The 24784-nt window shown below is 38.4% G+C and overlaps 1 protein-coding gene across 1 annotated transcript in view; it reads right to left on the reverse strand.

Annotated features, from left to right (window-relative positions):
• The window catches only part of LOC133419056 (KAT8 regulatory NSL complex subunit 1-like), a 47883-nt gene extending 44067 nt beyond the window's left edge, over positions 1–3816 (reverse strand). The window contains exons 1-2 of the mRNA XM_061708052.1: positions 3796–3816; positions 555–625 (exon numbers count right to left, since the gene is read on the reverse strand). The gene's annotated coding sequence lies outside the window, so the exon portion shown is untranslated. The remainder of the gene's footprint in view (positions 1–554; positions 626–3795) is intronic.
• Between the last annotated feature and the right edge of the window lie 20968 nt (positions 3817–24784).

The following is a 24784-nucleotide window of genomic DNA, read 5'->3' on the forward strand; positions in this document are numbered from 1 at the left end:
TTGAATTGCGTACTTTCTCATGTCATTATCAATTACATGCTGCAACCACCACTGACAAGTGTGTTTGTGTCTATATCAGAGAGAGAAAACGGACTATCCGCCTGCTGTGAAAACTGATGGCTAGACAGAAGCTTTGAGATAAAAAACCTCAGGTGTCAGACTCAAACAGCTGACGATTTAGTTAGTTATCCAGTCAACTGCATACATGCAATGACTGTTTGATCTCAGGAAACCTCCTTCCATCCATATGTGTCCTGCTCCATATCGTCCACAGCATTCCAAGGAATTCCAATATTTGAAATAGCTCCTCATGGATATCCACCAAATATCCTGAACCAATGCCCTTCTTGTAGTTTCATCCTTAGCAAGAGAACAGCTATCCATCTGAGTTGAGTTTTGAAGTCTGAGAGAGGCAACTTGTTTCGGTCACTTGAATCCATAACATCCTTCTTTGTGGCCACTGATCATCAGTGATGACTGGTCAAGAGTATTACCTTCACACTCAGTGAAAGATACACCAGAACATAGTCTAAATATTTATATTTTAGGAATACCTTTAACTCCATGGCTGAAATACTCCACTCGGTAATCCCCAAGGGTTAAAAATCCATTTAGCACATGAAACCTAAAAACAACAGAGAATGAACACAAATATTAGTCAAATGTAGGAGCATTAGAAGATCATTTTCCTTTTTGTTTAAAAATATATAATCTACCAAGGCAGAAAACAAGGTACATTAATACAACATTCAGAAAATTTACTCTAAACGTTTAATAGTACCAAATGCATACAGCCTTTCAAAGTTAAATCAAGCTGAGTTACAGGTGCATCTACTGTCTGCATGTCAGGGTCATAGGAACTCAAAAACAAGCAACCAAATCTGGGCATCCAGGTAAGAAAAGAGGTCAGCTCTTAGGCCCTGGTGACAGTGGCTGTCACACTCCCAAACTCTGCAGCATAAGGTAGTGAAATGTGTTTGAAGCCTTGAGCAAAGCTCTTATTTTTAAACAGTAGCACTCAAGGTAAATAAACAACCCTTGTTGAAAAAACTATTCATATCAAAATTCAACAATGTAATGTGTTGTTTACTATGTTAAAAAAAAAAAAAAAAACGTATTTGCTGATTTTGGATCCACCCATCCATTTTCTTGCAGGGTCACGGGGGTCTGCTGGAGCCTCCCAGCTCACTACAGGCGAGAGGCAGGTCCACCTGGACAGGTCGCAAGTTCACCGTAGGGCCCTAATTTTGGATTTGTTGGTAACATTTTTAAGACGTATTTCTAAATGAAGTCATTATTTACTATTTGACTTAAAGTTCCAGTAGACTTCCAGCAATGTGTTGGTTTCAGAGAATATTGTGGCTAGTATGGCTACAGCTTTATTATATTATTAATTAATAATAACATTCTTTTTTGTGTTTCTGTTAAGCATATTATGCCACTGTTATAGAGTAGGCGTTATTAAAAAAATAATAATGAACATACCCCAATATACTGCAAACACATTTTTTTTTATACCATAGCATCAAGTCAGTTAAACTGCAAGGATATCAATCTAATCCAATTAGGAAACACAAGTGATTATAAATTAACTTCACCTGTTTTGGTCTCAGTAAATTGACAACAGGTTCAAATATTAATCCCTCATCCTCATCCCTTATTAATGTCTGATGTAAAGCAGGACAAAGAAGATTTTTAAATTATAAAATACAAGTTTCAATTTAATGTTAAGAAATATTTGATTACTTGCACTGTTCTGTAATATCAGTTAAAATAAGGTAATAAGGCCATTAATTAAAAAACGGCCCTTAATAAAAATCACAATGTCCCTTCAGTGATTACTGAAGTGTTAGTGAATTTAATTTAATTAAAAGTAACTTAACCTCCATGCCTACAGGGGAGCCCTCTGTGGTAAAAAAAACAATGTGCAGGTTCCTCTGTGCCCCTTTAAACATTTTTTTTTCTCTCTCTTTTCAAGTACTATACCTTTTTTATAAGACTAACAAAAGGAAGGTTATGAAGTAAGCAATTTAAAAAAAAAAGTTGATGACAATCAAATCTCAACCTGTAGAATTTAAGAAAATAATGATATATTTTTATAGGTTTATTCCAACTTTTTAAATAAAAAGCAATTAAAAACATTATGGTAATGAAATCTAAAATAATTGCAGTTACTCGATTGTGTGAATATTTGATTCTCATATGTAGTGTTATATGACACTGTTACCAGTACTCGAGTTGTAAAAAAAAAATCAGGGGGGATGGTGGATTTTATCATATGGGGACAGATAATTTGTGCTCATTACAAATAATATAATATATTACAAATAATAGTACTGACCAAAACACCTGCAGGAATGACATAGCAGCAGTTAAATGCAGCCTTCTGTAAGCTTTAAATATCCACTGGGCTTACATCAAATATATCAAAACACAAAAATAAAAAACAGTTTTCTGAACTTATCAATATGACTCTGTCCTTCACAGTAAAATGGTTCACTGCAAAAACTCAAAATAAGAATATTTGTCCTATTTCTAGTTAAAATGTCTCATTTTAGTAAAAAATCTTATTACACTTAAAACAAGACTCATCACTGGAAAAAACAACAATTTTCACCTGTTTCAAGTAGATTTTCTCTTGAAATAAGTAGAAAAATCTGCCAGGGGAACAATATTTTTTTTGCTTGTAATGAGAAGATAAATCTTGTCCCACTGGCAGATTTTTCTACTTATTTCAAGTGAAAATTTACTTGAAACAGGTGAAAATTGTCAAATAAGTTATTTTTATGGTGTTATTTTTATGGTGATGACTCTAAATGTTGAAATAGCAGTAAAACCACATTCATTGATGAAATGACATAAGGGATGAGAAGGGGGGATGGCAGTTTTACAGGGGGGATGATTTTTACTGTTTTTATTTCAGGGGGGATGCCATCCCCCCTCATCCCTCCTCAACTCGAGTACTGACTGTTACTGGTATAATGATTCACGTAGGTTTTTATACTACAGTAAGTTGAGGCGGAGCTTATTTTGAAAAACTCTTACAAAAAAGCAAATAATCACAGATTTTAGAATGGCTTTATATGCTTTTTATTTCAGTGTAAAAATCCTCAAAGTGGTGAGCAATGCTGTCACAACAGTTTGAAACGTCTCATTCATTAGTTTAATCGCATAACGTGTGAGATTGTGAACGTGACCATTCATCAGTTTAGAAACTTTTTAGATTTTATATATTTGACTGAAGTCTATTTAAATATTTCACAAGTGAGTTGGCCTGACAACAGAATAAGTTTTTAACTTTAACGGCAGCAGTTTGGGTCTCCCCCCCGCCGGAGTCCAGCTGGCCAGCCCGGCTAGCAGGCTAACGCTACCTACAATATCGTTGTGTAAGTTATCGTTGGAAATCAGCGAGGAAAAAAAGTTTTCCATGTTGAACAATGTCAACACTGAGGTCGGGAGTTTCGAGGTAGGGAAAAGAAAAACCGAAGCGTGTCCCCTGCTCGCGGCGTGGTGAATGTTTCCAGGGACAGCAGCGGTAGTTTGAGGGCTGCTAGCCTCCAGCAGCTGGCCAATAACAGCTAACTGCTAGCAGGCTAGGCTCACACACGCTAGCCGCTGCGCTCCCGCAGACACTTCTCAATACTACCGTTTTATACACGTTCGGCATCAAAATGTACCCAGCGAATGAAACATGCTTCAAACTAATATTCAAGCACGCATCCTAAGGAGTGTTTTTTCCTGACAAGCAGGGTATTCATTTATTTTCAGAGAATAACAAGACAAAATCTTACTTACCTGCTTGTCCTGTTACCACCGTCCGATAAGCCCCGCCCCTTGCGCTGCTATTGGTCCACGCTTCGCCCGGACTCTTCCCATTGGCTGCAGCAGCTGTCAGTCATAGCAAATGCCCGTACAGCGGAAATGTGGACGAAAGTTCATAGCACAAAACTTCATTCTCCAAAAATATTGTTACCATATAAAATCATCCTACAGACTCTCACAAGGTCCTCGTTTCTGATAGTTGACCGCTTTTTGTTATGTCACACCAAGACAGTTGTTTACACGCATGCTAGCTGCTCTCAGTGCAACTACACTGGTGTTTTTAATGCTTTGTTGGTGACACTTTGCAATAAAAAGGTGTGTAAAATGTCCAAACGCGATGCTGCAAGCAGCAAGTGGGTTTGTTCATTTGGCTTAACTCGACGCTACTTGGAGCCTCAAAAGGCGCAGCACATGACCTGCTGGAGGCAGATGTGAGTGGTTTGGGTGTCTGTCCCCCAAAAAGCAGGCCGTGAGACAAAATAACGGCTCGTCCTTTTAGTCCATGGGCCAGAGCCCAAAATTTCACTTGTCAGTACCACTCAAGGTGACCAAACTTGCTTATAATTTTTGAAAATATCCATGTCTGTAGATGATATTTTGGTATGATAACCCTTCCTGAGTGACAGCTGTATCATAGTTATCAGCTCATGAAGTCACCCACCCCCTTCAGAAAATTACATTTTAGATGCTGGTGCATATCCTGGTTTAGACTCATGATATCTGTCAATATTTCACAATATTGTCTTTGGTATCATTTTAAAGGGGACCTTTAAAGCATTCATTCAAGCTAAGATGTGATACATTTCCTGAATCCTTATGCTCCTATGAGTATTCAATTTTTTGTATTTTGTTTCTCAGTTGTTCCTAGATGACACAGGGATAGAAAAATACTTTATCATTTAGGCGAAAATTGTGTAGAAATGTGTGTCGTTTATAGTTTAAAGAGCTGCAGTGACCTCTATATTGAAATATTCACATCTTAGCTTGAATGAATGCTTAAAATTATACCAAAGACAATATTGTGAAACATTAACAGATATCCTGAATCTAAACCAGGATATGCACTAGCATCTAAAATGTAATTTTCTGAACTTCATGAGCTGATAACTATGATACAGCTGCCACTCAAGAAGGGTTATCATACCAAAATATCATCTATAGACATAGATATTTAAAAAAATTATAAGCAAGTTTTGTCACCTTGAGTGGTACTGATATGTGGCCTGGCCCATGGACTATTTACAAAGGCAAGTTTGTGCAGCCAAGGAGACAGATGGAGGTGAATTAGTGTTGCCCCAATGTGTTAGTGATTTCATATTATTTACGGTTATGTAGGAGTGGCAAGTCTAATTAGTCTCCCTTGCTGATACAGTAGTGCATTAAAAACACATTGTATTATCAGCAGCAAAAGCCTGACCTGAAGTAGAATCATATTTGTGAAGTATTTAGAGTGAAAGTTGCAACAAACATATATTGGACATACCTGGAAGCAACAATATGGTCCATCTCTCATTGTAACTGGCGTCAGTTCATCTACGACAAGTTCAAATGAGCTGATCATAAAAGAATACAGAAAACAAAGATATATGTTGTTGTAAAAGTTGTTTATCAGATATCTTACCTCTATAACAGAAACACTGCACTTACTACATTTAATGAATGAAAAAGAGAATTTTGTTCACAACAGTTCACACATACAGCAACGGAGAAGGTGGAAACAAGAATGTACAACTCCATTCAATGAAGCATGTTGTTGAAAATAATGGATAAACCACAAAACAACAGTTGCTAGGCATCCAGCATGACTGGAGAGTGTACATGTCAGTGTACAAAAATACTCATTGGTTAAGAATGTATTGGCTTCTGGTGAAATAATAATAAATATTAAGTATAGCTTCTGGTGAAATAATAATAAATATTAAGTAGAAATAGCCTACAAATAATCATTAAAGTTTGCAGGGGTATATTTAATGTAATTATAGGATAATGCTATTGTTGCTACTATGGATTGCCAAACATGCCAAATGTAAGTAGTAAACAGGAAAACACACAAAACAACCTTTTATAGTACCGAGAAAAAATCCCTGTAATATACCCAAGTAAAGCCTCCTGCAAAGTGTGCTCAAAAATGGAAATATTTGAGTAACAGTTCTCTCACTGAGGACGTTAAAGTGATGAATTTCCCCTCCGTGTTAAACAGAGTTCGATTGGCTTAAGTTACAGATACATCCACGGCCACCAGTTTAATTTTGATTACATTGCTCATATATATGTTTGCGTTCAAGAGATCATTCTCACTGCTTCTGCTAAGGCTGTTCCATCAAAACATCTTCTCAATGGATTGTGACTAATTCTACAGAATAGCCTTCTATCTTTATGTTCCCTCATATTAAAAAGAGGAAAAACATTTTAGTGTATGGAGCTGTTCTCACGGCGTTATATACGGTGGCCGACAAGGGCCAAACGCACTGCAACGGCCTAATGCGTCTCAGTTAAGGAAAACGGCTTCAAGTACAGAAACGATTCAAATTCACAAACTCAAAACGAGGTACAAAAAGAGGAACGTGGTGCAAATGAAAAAACGTGCTGCAAAAAACAAAGACAAATGCAGCATCATCAAACGCGCTGCAAATAGAGAAACGATGCAAAGCACAAAACGATATAAAACAAGAAACCATTTTCAAAAGAAAAACGCTTCATAACTTCCAGGGGTTCTTTTTTAAACAATGTTTATTAGAGTAAACAGCTTCATAGAAACAGGACCACATTGTGGTGATGGAGGAAATCATCAGGTGTTCTGTAGTCGACGGGGTTTGGGCAGCGTCAGAAAGTCCCCTAACAAGTGGTAAACAGAACACAATACCAACAGTTTGGAGGGTCTAGCCAGAGTTCAGTGGAGGATATGACTACAGTTATGACAAGAAAGACATCCTTCCTACCAAAGATCACTGCTGTACTACACCTCTGTCGTATTTTGACCTTAACCTATCACAGACTTTTCATTAAGATCTCAGAAAATTGGGTCGACTGTTGAAAGAAATAGGTTATAATATTTCTGGTTTGGCTGTCATTAATTAGAGCGTCAAGCAGATGAGCTTTTCATTTCTAACATTATGTATCAATTCCCTACTTTACCTACTTTACCCTATTTTCTTTCAAAAGACATGCGAGAAGTTCAACAACTGGCAGCTGAGCCACTCTGCCCCTCTTTCCATGGGGGGGGGGCCTTATTTGAACAGTTTCACACAGCTTGGAGCGTCCATGCAAACAGAGTGCTGGATACAAAATACATTCAATAACAATTTAATTGGTTATTGAATTGGTACTGATCAGTGTTTTCCATTCAGTCATCTAAGACCCCCGATTGGTTGAGGCAGATTTAACATGATCAGTGCACTCACACTTTTCAATTTTCTAATCCAAATAACTAATTTGATTTAGTAATTACATTGATTTTTACAAAACATAATAGAATAAGTAATCAGCACTAAAAACTTTAATTGAAAACAAAATCTGGGTTAAGACCTTGCAATCTTTGCTTAAGTATGTATACCCAAAGGTATACATATATATAAATAAAATTTAATTGAATTGAATTGAAAGGTTTGTTTTTCTTTTTGTGTCTTTTGTTGTTGTAGTGAGGTCTTTAAAAAAACAACTTTTTAATTTAAAGTATTTATTTCATTCTTTACAAAACAATCAATACAACATACATTTCATCCACTTGAATGAATGGGAGTAGAACTAAAAACATCTGCAGGCAGCGTGCCACGGATTTCCATCATATTCATCATATTTTAATCTTTATTAAAATTATCTACACAGAGCAAAATAAACTAACCTCAATTAACCAGATATTTTCTTACCACCGTGTCTCCAACAATCTTTTTAAACACAATAACTGATTTAGTTTTTTAGATTCTTTATCCAAACTGATCCATACACCCTAGCCCGTACCCGTACCCGTACCTGTACCTGTACCCTAACCCTAGCCCAGTGGTTCAAACCCCCCCCCCCACCTAGATTGGTAGAATTAATTATATATAACTGTACAAACATTACTCTACTAATAATAAGACACAACTATGATTGTATATTGTATTATTAATTGAACATGAACAAAAGTGCTTGTATTGGCAAATGATTCGGTGAAACTGTGAAATAATTATAATAATAATAATAATAATAATAATAATAATAATAATAATAATAATAATAATAATAATTAATTTAACTTTATTTGTATAGCACTTTTCAATACAAATACCAACCAACAATTATGATACTAACAATAATAACTAGTAATTGAAACTAGCCCTTCTTCCCTGAGTATTATAGTAATTTTTTTTTTTTACTTATTTTATGAACATATATTAATAGCAGATCTCGTGGACAGCTTGTTGTGGACTCCTTCTTTTCCTCCTGCCGGCTTTGTCAAAAACTTCTCCATTCTGTCTGTTTACAGCTCCGCTCTGTCTTCCCGCGCCCCCCCTGCAGTACCGCCGTGCCCCACTAGGTGGGGGGAGCGCCCCACAGCTTGAAAACTGCTGCCCTAGCCCATACCTGTACCCTAGCCCTAGCCCTAGCCCTAGCCCGTACCCGTACTCGTTCCCGTACCTGTACTGTACCCGTACCTGTACCTGTACTGTACCTGTTTCCTAACCCTAGCCTGTACCCGGCTGTGCCCATACCGGTACCTGTACCTGTACCTATACACTGAAACGCATCGCTCCAACATTTCTGTTCGGAATCTGGGTTTTATAAATATCTCAAATCCCCCTGTATTTGTCTTTTTAAAGATGATTTTGTATATTGCTCGTTAATCATTTCCTATGGACTTTGTACATTATCTTCAAAATACTGCAATCAACTAGATCCCCACCTTTTAATTGTAACTCAATAAGTAATGGACTTTTAGTTCCCCAAATTTCTATGCAAAGAAATAATTGCATAGAAATGTTTTTATTTCCAATAAGTTGGATATGGAACAATCAAAGAATTATATAATAGATATAATTTATTATTGTTCAATGAATCCTCCCTTTGTGTTAACATAGCAATTGTTATAGCTATCTTCAGAGGTGGACAGAGTACTCGACCCCAGTACTTGAGTAAGAGTACAAATACTACTGGTCAAAATTTACTCCGTTACAAGTAAAAGTAGCTCAGTCAAAATATTACTCGAGTAAGAGTAGAAAAGTACTTGCTTTTAAAGGTACTTAAGTATCCAAAAGTAAATGCTTTTAAATTTACTTTAAGTAAAAGTAAGAGTAAGAGTAAGAGTAAATTTCTTATTTTCCACATCAGTAAATTACTATATTTTTTCTAAATTAATTTAAGGATCTTTTAACTCTTGTTTCTGAGAATTAACTCTTTGAAACCAGCTGCACTGATGTGCTGCTTTTAGAACCACAATGTTATATAAAACCTGCAGAAACACCAAAAACAAATCAAATGAATGGGATCATAAGAGAACAGCAGATGATGCAGAGTTTATTAACAATCATGAACTGAAACCAAATGAACCTGCACCATCCAACTAAGTCTGGATCCCCCTCAAAGCAAAAAAAAACAAAAAACGACATCTCTGCTTTCAATAACTCAAATGCGGCTCTGTCTTGACAAACGCAGTCTACTTTGGCGGTATCGTTTTGAGGAGGCTTGACGTATTTCTGCTTTACGTACATCCCAGTGGAGAGCGTGCACTGTGATAGGTCTCCTCCTTTGACAAAAACAGCTTGTGTGCAATAGGATTTTAGGGAAGAAGAAAAAAAAGCAGACCTGAAAGTAACAAGTACTTTTCAGCCTTCCTGGAAATTTACTCGAGTAAAAGTAAAAATATTTGTCTTGAAAATGTATTCAAGTAAGAGTAATAAGTACCAAAGAAATCTAATACTCAAGTAAAGTACAAATCCTCTGGATATGTACTTAAGTACAGTACTCAAGTAAATGTACTCCGTTTCTGTCCACCACTGGCTATCTTTGAGACTTCCAAGAAATATTTTCATCAAGTAACACCCACAAAAAACAAAACAAAAAAAAAAACAATGAATTCCTCTTAGTCTTTCAATACTCATACAGCCAATGAAAGCCAATGAAATATCGATATTTGTATCTCTATTATACCATGAAATATGTGTTCTCAAAATGTATGTCCTATGTTTCTTTGTTTGTTCTCTCTTGGATGGGTTGTACTGGAAAATCAATTTCCCTTTGGGGATTAATAAAGTATTTTGAATTGAAGTTGCCTGATACATGTGCCTGATTTTATAATATTTATTTGAACATACTGTTATCTTTTCTTTAAGTAACCCACATTTATATATATATATGTGTGTGTGTGTGTGTGTGTGTGTATATATATATATATATATATATATATATATACAGTGGGGAGAACAGGTATTTGATACACTGCCGATTTTGCAGGTTTTCCCACTTGAAAAGCATGTAGAAGTCTGTAATTTTTATCATAGGTACTCTTCAACTGTGAGTGACAGAATCTAAAAAGAAAATCCAGAAAATCACATTGTATGATTTTTAAGTAATTAATTTGCATTTTATTGCATGACATAAGTATTTGATACATCAGAAAAACAGAACTTAATATTTGGTACAGAAACCTTTGTTTGTAATTACAGAGATCAGACGTTTCCTGTAGTTATTGACCAGGTTTGCACACACTGCAGCAGGGATTTTGGCCCACTCCTCCATACAGATCTTCTCCAGATCCTTCAGGTTTCGGGGCTGTCGCTGGGCAATATGGACTTTCAGCTCCCTCCAAAGATTTTCTATTGGGTTCAGGTCTGGAGACTGACTAAGCCACTCCAGGACCTTGAAATGCTTCTTACGGAGCCACTCCTTAGTTGCCCTGGCTGTGTGTTTCGGGTCGTTGTCATGCTGGAAGACCCAGCCACGACCCATCTTCAATGCTCTTACTGAGGGAAGGAGGTTGTTGGCCAAGATCTCGCGATACATGGCCCCATCCATCCTCCCCTCAATACGGTGCAGTCGTCCTGTCCCCTTTGCAGAAAAGCATCCCCAAAGAATGATGTTTCCACCTCCATGCTTCACGGTTGGGATGGTGTTCTTGGGGTTGTACTCATCCTCCTTCTTCCTCCAAACACAGCGAATGGAGTTTAGACCAAAAAGCTCTATTTTAGTCTCATCAGACCCCATGACCTTCTCCCATTCCTCCTCTGGATCATCCAGATGGTCATTGGCAAACTTCAGACGGGCCTTGACATGCACTGGCTTGAGCAGGGGGACCTTGCGTGCGCTGCAGGATTTTAATCCATGACGGCATAGTGTGTTACTAATGGTTTTCTTTGAGACTGTGGTCCCAGCTCTCTTCAGGTCATTGACCAGGTCCTGCCGTGTAGTTCTGGGCTGATCCCTCACCTTCCTCATGATCATTGATGCCCCACGAGGTGAGATTTTGCATGGAGCCCCAGACCGAGGGAGATTGACCGTCACCTTGAACTTCTTCCATTTTCTAATAATTGCGCCAACAGTTGTTGCCTTCTCACCAAGCTGCTTGCCTATTGTCCTGTAGCCCATCCCAGCCTTGTGCAGGTCTACAATTTTATCCCTGATGTCCTTACACAGCTCTCTGGTCTTGGCCATTGTGGAGAGGTTGGAGTTTGTTTGATTGAGTGTGTGGACAGGTGTCTTTTATACAGGTAACGAGTTCAAACAGATGCAGTTAATACAGGTAATGAGTGGAGAACAGGAGCGCTTCTTAAAGAAGAACTAACAGGTCTGTGAGAGCCGGAAGTCTTACTGGTTGACAGGTGATCAAATACTTATGTCATGCAATAAAATGCAAATTAATTACTTAAAAATCATACAATGTGATTTTCTGGATTTTTTTTTAGATTCTGTCACTCACAGTTGAAGAGTACCTATGATAAAAATTACCGACTTCTATATATATATATATGTATGTATGTATGTATGTATGTATGTATGTATGTATGTATGTATGTATGTATGTATGTATGTATGTATGTATGTATGTATGTATGTATGTATGTATGTATGTATGTATGTATGTGTATATACATACATACATACATACATACACACACACACACACACACACACACACACACACACACACACACACACACACACACACACGCACACACACACACACACAAACACACACACACACACACACACACACACACACACACACACACACATTTATTTATTTTTTATGTTTTTTTTTCCGTTGCTCTAGTGGCTTTTTATTGAAAGTGTAGACAGGAAGGGGGTAGAGAGAGAAAATGGGGACAACATGCAGCAAAGGGTAGCAGGCCGGTATCTGCACTATTATCATATGCAGTATAATATCATTAATAGCAATATTTTTTGCATAGATAGTGGTTAAAATAGCATTAACATTTTTTGTTTGAATCTACAACCACTGGATAAAGTGCTACCTTTTAATGCTGGGAACTCAATCAATCAAATCAATATCATAACAAGGAGATATACGTTTTGCATTGAATGATCTCTCTTATAAGACAAAAGAAGCAATGTAAAAGAAAAATAAATAAACTGAGCGTTTATCATGAAAATGTGATCAAGCTAAAAGCAAAAACTGGCAAAGTAGCAGACAAAGACAGCCAAGTGCTTTTCATCAGCAGGTGAATATGGACATTTTTCCCATGATCATGTCTTTTTAGGGCTATAATGCAGTCTTTCCACAATTCATGGTCAGATAAATGATCTTTTTCTTAATCCAGATCAATAGTATCAATAATAATCTTTTTCTGCCTCATCCCAAAATAATGTTTATACTGTATTATCCATAATGTTTTCAACTGCATTGTTTCTGGAATATTCATTGCCAGACTTGGACTTACAAAGAATGTATTGAACTAATTTACTAGTCCTGCTGTCTCACGGACGTCTGAAGTTCCTTTAACAAAGTCATTTGGAGAGTTGATGCTACTTTATCCTGTTTTTACTACACTATTTATTATTTCCCATGTACCCTTTATATTATTCCTGTTTTTATTTAGTCAAACACCATAGTATACTTTTTTATGTCTACTTATGATAGATACTGATTTATTTGTATATATTTTATACCTGTTTCTAGCCTTTCTAACTCCTTTTGTTTAACAAACATAAGATACAAGTAATTGTTCTTCTTACAGGCGTTTTGTCATACATGGTTTGTTAATAGCATCCTTCTTAATTCTCCTTAGTTTTTTCCATACAGGCTTATCAATAACCTCATGAAGGAGCGTTTATATAAACTTCATCTCAACTTTGTTGTTCCAGGTCTCTCCTTAATGCCTCCAAGGCCTTTTTGATCCGCTTGCATCTCCCAGATGGATGTCAAGGATGTTATGGATGTTTGTTCCACTTGTACTTGGACTTTTGGAATGACAATAAAGTGAACCTTGAACCTTGAACAAACACATGTTTTATCCACAATATTGTTGACAACAGTTGTCACATTGCTAACAAATTGACATTCTAAATTTGCACATATACGGTATCTACAGAGGGACCGCTCCACCTTTATTTTCCTATTCAAACAATACATCTCATATTCATGGTTCTGCAGCAGCTTTTCCATCTTTTAACCAGGTTTTGTTGCTGCAGTAACACTAAATCTTTTTTGTTGCATTAAATAATCTTTTATTTGATATAAATTGCAGTTAAGACTCCTACTGTTGAAATGGATAATTGATGTTCTCTCCATCAACACCTCATCGTTAAACTGTTGCTCAGCGTGATACTCGCACTCATTATTTACATGTAAAAATATGTTTTTTTTCTAATTCCTTTTCAGAAGCACATATTTTATCTGTTTCATGTTGTGCATTTATAACCGCATCCATGCGCCTGTATATGTAACTTTTTTTTTCCACTATAAGCTCATCGTTTCATACCTGTCAGTTGCTTTAACACAGTTTCCTTTTTCTGTGATCAACGTACACTTTTGTACATTTCACATTTTTTCAGTTCCTTCATCATCTTGGGACCCTTCTGGGAGCGGCCCTTCCAGGACCCTTCTGAGACCTTTCTGGGGCCCTTGTGGGACCCTAGTGAGACCCTTGTGGGACCCTAGTGAGACCCTTGTGGGACCCTTGTGAGACCCTTGTGGGACCCTAGTGAGACCCTTCTCGTCTTGGTACATGAGTCCATGTAGCTACCTTAACATCCTTGCATCTCTGGCAACGACCCCGCTTTTTTTTGTTAAATGTTCATTTATGTACACTCATTTATGCTGCTGCACTAATACATTGTTCCTCTGCTTTCTACTGATGAACCTTACAATTATAGTTGACTTTGATTTCCCTCTTGCTATAGTGTTTGCCTAATTTTGAATATTTATGCTCTTACTGTGCAGAAAACTCATGACTTGTTCCAGTTCTTCTTCAGGTGCATCTTCTGCTAAATCCAAATGTAATCGTAGCATTAGCGTACATTTTCTGTGGAGTTTCCAGGCCAGGTAGCAGCAGATCTTCTCCTCTTGTGTGCTGCTTGAGTTCACCACCCTGGTAGTACAGACATCTTCCCATCTTTCTCTGCCAGCAGTGCTGCCAGCGCTTTCACCTCCTCCATCAACCCAATAATTCCCTCCTGCTGAGACGTTAGCTCGGCCAGCTCACCTGACATGAAGCTGAGAGATCTTTTGACCTCCTCCAGGTCAGCTGTGGTCACTTCCCTGCTCGGTCTAGCAGCATTTCCACCTGGAATTTAAAGAGTAAATCACACTATCTAAATCTACCAAATTAGATTCACTTAAATGAAATCATAGCAAACACTACGGTCATTTGATTCGTTGAGATCAATCAGCCAATTCAATTCAATTCAATTCAATTCAATTTTATTTATATAGCGTATATTACAACAGAAGTTGTCTCTAGGATCTTTCCAGATACCAGAGCATGACCCCCGAGCAATTATTACCAAGGGCGTCAATTGGGTATGGCAAGGTATGGCAGCCGCCACACCTTGGCTTCAGGGGGAAATGTAAATGTTTGTTTTTTAAATACATTTATGGAATTACTCTGTCTATTTGTATTGATTATTCTATTATTTAATACATATAAAATAACTAAAAATGCAAATCAGAACAACATGATCGATTTCACAAGTTATTACACTGCAAAAACTCAAAATCTTAGAGAATATTTGTCTTATTTCTAGCTAAAACTCATTTTTAGTCAAAAAAATCTCATTACATTTAAGACAAGACCCAAAAACTAAAAAAACTACAATTTTCACCTGTTTTAAGTAGATTTTCACTTAAAATAAGTAGAATTTTTTTTTTGCTTGTATTAAGAAGATAAATCTTGTCCCACTGGCAGATTTTTCTACTTATTTCAATTGAAAATTTACTCGAAACAGGTGAAAATGGTCAAATAAGTTATCTTTCTGGCGATGACTCTTGTTTTAAGTGTAATGAGACTAAAAATGACTAAAAATGAGACATTTTAACTAGAAATAAGACAAATATACCTGGTAAGATTTTGAGTTTTTGCAGTGTGAGCGAGACTGCATTTGAAAAAGTTCCAATTTTCTTGACCACACAGATCAGCTACATGGCAGACTTCTGTGATGAGTATTTGCTGGGCGTGTTGATTGATACTCTACTTAAGTTCTGTGACTCGTAACCTTGCCATACCTTAGCTTTGACTGAATTGATGCCACTGATTATTACATAAACATAACATAAACAATGGCAGGTAAAAACTCCCTTTAGGAGGGACAGACAGAGAGAATGAAGACCAGAGGGAGGAGAGACACAGAGACAGGCAGGAAAGCCCCGGGTCCTCCTGGCCTCCGAGATACTCAGATGTGAAGTTGTGGTTCCAGTAAAGCACCGCTAGATGGCGCTGAGACCTCGCACTGCGGCCCGTGGAGCTCCCAGTCTTCACTGCTCAGGACCTGAACCATCAACCATCTGCGTTAAACCATTCCGGTTTTCTGTTTTAAAAGCAGCATTCAGACATCTAATATACGTCTCTGTCTGCAAGAACGGTTATATTTGCACGTATAAACAACATTTAAAGCAGTTCTGGATGGCCACAGCAGGAAACACAGGTGCTGACAAATACATTCAACATACATTTCTGCTTGCAGCTACGTTAGTTTTTTGTTAAACTTTACCAATATCTATGCGTTTAGTGATTTGCCGTTTCAAAGTGGCGTAGTGATTTCTCATACGGACATGCATGTGGGATGTAGTTCTTCAGACTGGTCAGGGTCACCTGGGTTCTGCATCTCTCTTGAACATGGCATTTTCACTTCTTATATACAGTAAGTGCCTTTCAATTTTTTAAATCTTGCATATATTCATATACACTTTTTAATGATAATTTCTACATGTCTTTAAAAACAACAATAACTATGCTTATTTAGTTTCAACTACCTAGAATTGAATTGATTTATCACAAAACCTTTTGAGGGTCCATTTAAAAGAGGTCTCTACTAAACTACTCGATTGTTTTAACAACTTGGTTTATTCATCATTTTGGTTCTTTGAACTTATGTTCCTCAGATAAATTCATCTTGTGGTTCTTTCTGGAGTCTTTACAACAGAAAGTCAATTCAGGGGCTGTTGACACCCAACTATTTATGTTGAGGTGCACTAATGATAGCAGGAAGAAAACCAATCATTTTTAAAAGTTAAAAGGCTCCAGAAGCCCGGGACTCAAGGATGACAAACATCAGCTGGAGATTAAGGATACATAGGTGATAACAGAGGAGGGAAAGCTGTAAAGAAAAGTATAGAGGGAAAATGAGAAACTTTGAGGAAGAGACATGAGACAAGTTATTAGCATGCAATAATGACAAACTGTTCAAACTCATAAAGAGAGGCCAGAGTTAAGGTCCCAGCTGACTGTGGGAAGGTCCAAAGCCGTCTTGGCCAATTAGCAGCAAAACTAAACGGATGGCTCAAAAGGTTGGGAGGGTGTCTCTTTATGAACCCAACTGGGAGCTGGTCTCACAAGTGACAAGCGGGATAACTTAAAGCTCTGACTCTTATTCTACCTTTTCAAACTGCAGGATCCAGAAGTAATTCTGCAGTCTGGGGACAAGTGTAAAATACAGCAGGGCTTCGTCTGAGAGGGCTTAAAGCAGGGGTGTCCAAAGTTGGTCCTGGAGGGCTTGCATGTTTTACATGTTTCTCTGTTTCAACACATCTGATTCTAATTAATGCTCGTCTTCAGCTCGTCGTCAAGTTCTGCATAATCTGTGAATGACACAGCCATGTCTGTCAGGGTGCGATAAAGCATGGAAACATCTAAAACCTGCAGGACGCCGGCCATCGAGGACCGACTTTGGACACCCCCGGCTTAACGTGTGCATCAGGATCCTACAGACTTACGTTTGGGATTCTAGCTCCTACATTCAAGTGTAAATGCTCGTACCTGCCTTTTAATCAGATGTGTTTCTATGTGAAAACATAATAAAAATCCTCTGATCTTAATATTAGACAAATACAACGTCAGAAGATAAACAAACAGAACAGTTTTGTAATTTGCATTATCACTTTAACAAACACAAAGGAAAAAAACAACGTGTGCAATAGTCCAGTGATTCACTGGCTTGTAGATCCACCTTTATCCCCTCACTGCTTCCAAAGGATTTACGAGGGTGAGCTACTGCCAGGTGCTTCTAATCATCAGCCCTTGAAGAATATCAGCAGACCTCTGTAAAAGCAGATGATTTGGCAGTTTGCAGGTCTCGGCCATTCAGGTATGTGTTAACACAATGCCAAGAGGGAAAGTGATGGTGTTAGAGAAGTAATTATGGCTTCACATCAATCTTGTAAGGGGTCCAAATCATGTGGAGTTGAACATTCTGTAGTGAGAACGATTATCTACTTGTGGAAAGCATCCTGACACTTGTCAATCTTCCAAGAATTCCCAGCAAGTTCAGCAAAGGTGAGTGTGTGCAGGAGAGGCCTGGCTCAGGCACCACACCCACAGGAGCAGGGTCTGTAGAAGGCTGCACAAGTGGGCTCAGACTGTCTCCTCGCAGGTGTGACACGCTTTTTGATCCCAACAAAAACATATAGGCACAACCAGAGGTGGACAGAGTACTCGACCCCAGTACTTGAGTAAGAGTACAAATACTACTGGTCAAAATTTACTCAGTTACAAGTAAAAGTAGCTTAGTCAAAATATTACTCGAGTAAGAGTATAAAAGTACTTGCTTTTAAAGGTACTTAAGTATCCAAAAGTAAATGCTTTTAAATTTACTTTAAGTAAAAGTAAGAGTAAGAGTAAATTTCTTATTTTCCACATCAGTAAATTAATATATTTTTTCTAAATTAATTTAAGGATCTTTTAACTTTTGTTTCTGAGAATTCGATGTTGAGTTGTTGAAAGCAGAGAGGTAGTTCTGCTTCGGCAGACACAATAAACATTTGAAAATAAATGTCTGTGGTTTGTCTGTGCCCTCGTTTTTTACTCGGTCGAACTCAAACATTGAGTTAAGATACGGCCAAGGATTTTGTCAAAGTCCCTGCTCCGAGTCCGGCTCATTATCAGACTCAGACAACTCAGCGGATTGTCTTTCTTCTCCTGACGCAGGCGTAGCCATTGTTGCGGCTCTGTCTTGACAAACGCAGGCTACTTTGGCGGTATCGCTTTGAGGAGGCTTGACGTATTTCCGCTTTACGTACATCCCAGTGGAGAGCGTGCACTGTGATAGGTTTCCTCCTTTGACAAAAACAGCTTGTGTCCAATAGGATTTTAGGGAAGAAGAAAAAAGAGCAGACCTGAAAGTAACAAGTACTTTTCAGCCTTCCTAGAAATTTACTCGAGTAAAAGTAAAAATATTTATCTTGGAAATGTATTCAAGTAAGAGTAATAAGTACCAAAGAAATCTAATACTCAAGTAAAGTACAAATCCTCTGGATATGTACTTAAGTACAGTACTCAAGTAAATTTACTCCGTTACTGTCCACCACTGGGCACAACTGAGATTCCCAAAACAGCATCTGAACAAATGTCCCGGGAGGCAGATGGAGCTATCTGGCCGTACACATCCTTGCCAAGGGTTCGGCCCTTCACACCCGCCGTGCCTAGCGGTGGAGGCGTGGCGGCTCGGGGGGTTGGAACCACATGACCTGGGGACTTTGCAGTCATTAAGTTGGTTCTTTAACGTCTTTATATACCAGAGTATTCTGGGCCGGAAAGGTGACGCCATCTTCTGCAGCAGGCCGGTTTAAAGCGGATTCAAACCACATCAGGAAGGGAGGTTGGGTGGGCAGGTCCAGCATTTCCCTGTCCCGGTCCTGGTCCTGGTCTTGGGGTTGATGTTTCTTTTGGGTTTTAGTTTTTTTGGATGATGGATAGAGACACGGCGAATGAAAAAACGTATACATTATTGTTTTATTGACTAAACACTGTGACCCACTATGATCACAGTGGGTCACAGAAATACCAGGATGTAGAGAGGACAAACTCTACATGTTTCAACATGAGACATAAGCAAAGTGATCGTTTAAACCGTTTACTGTCATCTGTAATGTAATTGTTGCTTCCACGTGTGACAAATAACAAGTAAACACAGGGGTGTTGTCTTCTTTAAGGAAACCTCCTGAAGCCCGTGAACCCGGAGACACCACACCGTGTTAGTAAAGTCATTTGTTGTTGTTTTACACTGAAAATATTAAAACTGTGAAATAATACATGTACAGATTGATGTAGTGAGGAAACTCATCACACCATCTTCCCCTCCGTCTTGGTGTGACAATGGGGCATGAGAGGACCTGCATCTCCTCCACGTGATGACCTCGTGACCGCTGTTACCAAACTGAAAATGAAGCCATCATCAACACTAACTATATTCTCATGTTTTTAACACTGTTCTTTACATTTTTTGCTGAAGCCCTGAAAAATGTATCAAATAAATATTGAATTTATGAACTCGTGTAATAATTGCCCGGGGGTCATGTTCTGGTCTCTGGAAAGATCCTATAGACAACTTGTGTTGTAATAGACGCTATAGAAATAAAAGTGAACTGAATTTTCTCCTGTCCAGAACTTTGACAGGTGCATTTAAGCCAAAGCAGTTTGGAGCAACACAAAGAAACTTTAAAGATATTCAATTCAGTTAAATTAAATTTTATTAAATGAACTGAAGTTGTCTCTAGGATCTTTCTGTGGAGTTTCCAGGCCAGGTAGCAGCAGATCTTCTCCTCTTGTGTGCTGCTTGAGTTCACCACCCTGGTAGTACAGACATCTTCCCATCTTTCTCTGCCAGCAGTGCTGCCAGCGCTTTCACTTCCTCCATCAACCCAATAATTCCCTCCTGCTGAGACTTTAGCTCGGCCAGCTCACCTGACATGAAGCTGAGAGATCTTTTGACCTCCTCCTGTACGGAGCCTCTCTGGTGACATTTGAAAAAAATTAAATAATGCGTGGCCACGCATTATTAACTCGTGGCCACAAGTTATTAATGCGTGGCCACGAGTTATTAATGCGTGGCCAGGAGATAATCAATGCGTGGCCACGAGTTATTAACGCGTGGCCACGAGTTATTAATTCATGGCCACGGATTGATTATCTCGCCATGACAATACTCTTGCTCTTTAATATAAATAGACTATATTTACCATTATTAATGATGAATAACCATCCCACCAATGAAGTTGCATCCACGAAGTCCAGACAGTAGGTTATAATGCCATCCACGAGTAAAATAATGCGTGGGCACGAAATACATAATGCGTGGCCACGCATTAATAACTCGTGGCCACGCATTGATTATCTCGTGGCCACGCATTATTTTATTTTTTTCAAATGTCACCAGTGGGGCTCCGTACAGCTGACATGAAGCTGAGAGATTTTTTGTTTTGACCTCCTCCAGGTCAGCTGTGGTCACTTCCCTGCTCTGTCTAGCATTTCCACCTGGAATTTAAAGAGTAAATCAATTCACTTAAATGAAACCATAGCAAACACTATGGCCATTTGATTCGTTGAGATCAATCAGCCAATTCAATTCAATTTTATTTATATAGCGTATATTACAACAGAAGTTGTCTCTAGGATCTTTCCAGAGACCAGTACATGACCCCTAAGTAATTATTACATAAACATAACATAAACAATGGCAGGTCAAAACTCCCCTAGTGGGAGAAAAACCTTAAGCCAAACAGTGGCAAAAGAACTCCCCTTTAGGAGGGAAGAAACCTGGACCAGGACCTGAAACATACCTGAATCAACAGAGAAAGGAGAGACACAGAGACAATGGCTAACCGGTGCACTACATGGATGACTTCACACGCAGATGTGGACAGATGTGGACAGCAGACATCGTTATCACTTTGATTTGAAGGAATAATTGATTACTTCTAGAAGTGTCACCTGTCTCTCTTGTGACAACTTTAGTGCACGTCAGACAGCAGCAGTGGTGAAACTAGCTGACAGAACGCAGACACGACTCAGAGACTCAGAAAAAAGTAATGATGGAAGAGACAAGGAGAGAGAGACCTAGGAAAGTGCCAGAACGAGAGCAAATGCGACTCAACACCTGCGTCTATGGGGTATCTCCGGGGTATCTACGGGGTATCTATAGTGTATCTACGGGGTATCTATGGGGTATCTACGGGGTATCTATGGGGTATCTACGGGGTATCTATGAGGTATCTACGGGGTATCTATGAGGTATCTACGGGGTATTTTTATTTATTTTATTGGTTTAGTTGATAGGGACAATGCAGTTTAAACATAGTTTCAGTACAATAACAGCAACTGATGTTCTGCACACAGAGTTTATAGCTATTGCTAATTTGCAACTCCTGTCCCTAGTTGGGCTTTTCTAACAATAAAATACAATACAACAATATCTAGGACCTATAATACAAAATATAAAATTACATCTATTTAAAAACAATCACAAAATAAACAGTCACATAATCCCACAATCTCCACACATCATACACATACTCCCTCACTCATTCACTCCCTCTCAACACGCATCACACATACTCCCTCACTCATTCACTCCCTCTCAACACGCATCACAACACACACAGTAACAACATTTCAAAAGTTGGTACAATCCTGTTGTGTTTTTCAGCCAGTTCTTAACCATGGATGCAAAGATTCTGCTATCTGATACCAATTTAATTTCATTCGGGAGTCCGTTCCAGAGATGACCGCTCTTTACTGAGAAAGCTGATTGTCCGAATGTTGTTCTGCGGTAAGGTATTTGACAGTTACAGTTTGTAGAGCTCCTGGTGACTCTGCTGCTGTTTTGTCTCTGAATAAACACTGAGAATGGCTCTGGGGCCAAATTTTTGAATACATTTGAAAAATAGTTTAAGAAAGCATAAAATAATAAAACTGTCAAAGCTCAACAGATTATATTTCTTTAAAATGTTACAATGATGCCAGCGAATTTGCTTTTTATCCATAATCTTTAAGGCTTGATTGTATAAAGTACCAATTTTCTTTATTGCAGAAGGAACTGCTTGAGCCCAGACTGTAACACAATATAAAATGTGAGAAAAGATCATAGCGTGCATATACAGCAGTATCTATGAGGTATCTACGGGGTATCTAAAAAATAGAACTTTGGAACTTTTTCAAATGCAGTCTCACTCACACTGCAAAAACTCAAAATCTTACCAGGAATATTTGTCTTATTTCTAGTTAAAATCATTTTTAGTCAAAAAATCTCATTACACTTAAAACAAGAGTCATTACCAGAAAAATAACTTGTTATTCGACCATTTTCACCTGTTTCAAGTAAATTTTCACTTGAAATAAGTAGAAAAATCTGCCAGTGGAACAAGATTTATCTTCTCATTACAAGCAAAACAATCTTGTTCCATTGGCAGATTTTTCCACTTATTTTAAGTGAAAATCTACTTGAAACAGGTGAAAATGGTTGTTTTTGAGTCTTGTCTTAAATGTAATGACATTTAAAAAAAGTAAGTGACTAAAAATTAGACATTTTAACTAGAAATAAGACAAATATTCTTGTTAAGATTTTGAATTTTTGCAGTGTATAATAACTAGTGAAATCGATCATGTTGTTCTTATTTGCATTTGTAGTTATTCCATAAATGTATTTAAAAAAACAAACATTTACATTTAACCCTTGAAGCAAAGGTGTGGCAGCTGCCATACCTTGCCATACCCAATTGATGCCCCTGGGTATCTATAGTGTATCTATAGTGTATCTACGAGGTATCTATGGGGTATCTACGGGATATTCAAGGGGTATCTACGGGGGACCCTCTAAGTTGAACCCTGTAGAAGATCTTCTGTGCTGCTTTAAGTTCAGCTGTAAAGGTGACTGGCTTTTGTTGTTCTTCAGCGTGACGACCAACATGTAACACCCACATGGGTCCTCACACGGGAAACGGGTCCCACCTTTGTAGTTGAGAGGAGACTCACTCCTCCATTCCGCACTCACGCTCATTATGTAACCATCAATGCAACTGATGAGGATGGGAACTAAATCATCCAGATTGGAGTCTCAGCAGTGATTGTGAACATGAGTAACCCTGCCAAAGCTGGGAACTGATGGTGAAATCACAATATGTAAGGAGACAGTATAAGTTCCCCTGGAGCTGCCCCGGCAGCAGCGGCCCACCGTCTTGGTCTCGCTAAGTGTTCGCATGGACGTTTACATCCAATTAAGTATAATGGTAGGACCCCGAGCTTTAAACTCTCCAGAAATAGCCAAGAATACTGTCACACATGATTTTTTGCAACTCCTGCCCTGCCCCTTCCCTACTCCTCTCTGTTGTAAAGTAGGAACGAGTCCTCCTTGCCTTGGTCATGGGAGAGAACCGTGAGTGTTCACTTGGGCAGAAAGATCTGATTTAAAAGCCTGTCCCGCAGAGACCAACACAGACAAAGCTTGGGAGGATCACATTGCTCTCTGGGGACGGTAGAGGCAAATTGACGCGTGTAGCTGAGCACAGCTTCTGTTGCTAGTGACAGAGGTCACGTCCATGTTTGTTTGTGGGAGCGTTTGGTGATCCAGAAATAAACATCCGTTCAAATCCGTTCAGTCAAATACAACAGTTTATTTCTTGACATCTCTTCAAGTAAGAAAATAACAATATTGAAAATAAATAACAATAAATAATAAAGCGAATGACATCATGATCTGGATCCGTCACTGCATGAAGAAGCTTATAAACTTCTCTGGTCGTGTCACTTGGATGTATCTGGGAATGACGGCAGGCTGCTTATTCCTGGTGGTGGAAACATTTTTCTGGCCGCGTTCCTGCCTTACGCTACAAAAGTGCATGATAACAACATGTTTCTGAGTCAATGCAAACATTTGACCTGCTCTAACGTGCCGAGCTGCTGCTTGGCAACAACATGATTGACATTAGGATAAACATGGATGAATGTCAGCTGAAAGAATTAATTTGACATCTTCTCAAAACCCAAGCTCACACATGATTTGGAAGGGATTAAAGGTTTGATTCATCTACACTTCCACATAAACAGCAGATCATAAGAACACATAGGTGCAGAGGCTTACTGGTGTCGAGGGAACGTGAACCATGACCTCTGATCACATATGCCCATGCGGTTTACAGTGTGTGGCGAGTGTTTTTGGTTTATATTTGTGACAAGTCCCCTGATTTAATCAACACCACTGCTATATATATTTATTTATTTATTTATTTATATATATATATTATATATATATATCTCACGGAATATACACTGTAAATATTTACAGCATTTACAGTTAATATATTAAAGTTACACTTCAAGTCGACAGAAAGTTACAGAAAGTCACATGGTTTGGAGAAGAATGAACAACTTCAGGCTGGACAGATGTCGGTCATGTGACTTCCTGGTGTTGAGGCAACAATATTAAGTCTCTTTAATCTGCGGAGGAGTTTTGTTCCAGAACAACATCAAATCTGTCGGATCGAGCGTGAGCAAGACATCACCAATCTGGTCCAATTCTTTTCTAAGACTTCTTCTTTTTTCCC

Source organism: Cololabis saira, chromosome 19 (assembly GCF_033807715.1).
Source record: "Cololabis saira isolate AMF1-May2022 chromosome 19, fColSai1.1, whole genome shotgun sequence".
Classification (NCBI taxonomy): Eukaryota; Metazoa; Chordata; class Actinopteri; order Beloniformes; family Belonidae; genus Cololabis; species Cololabis saira.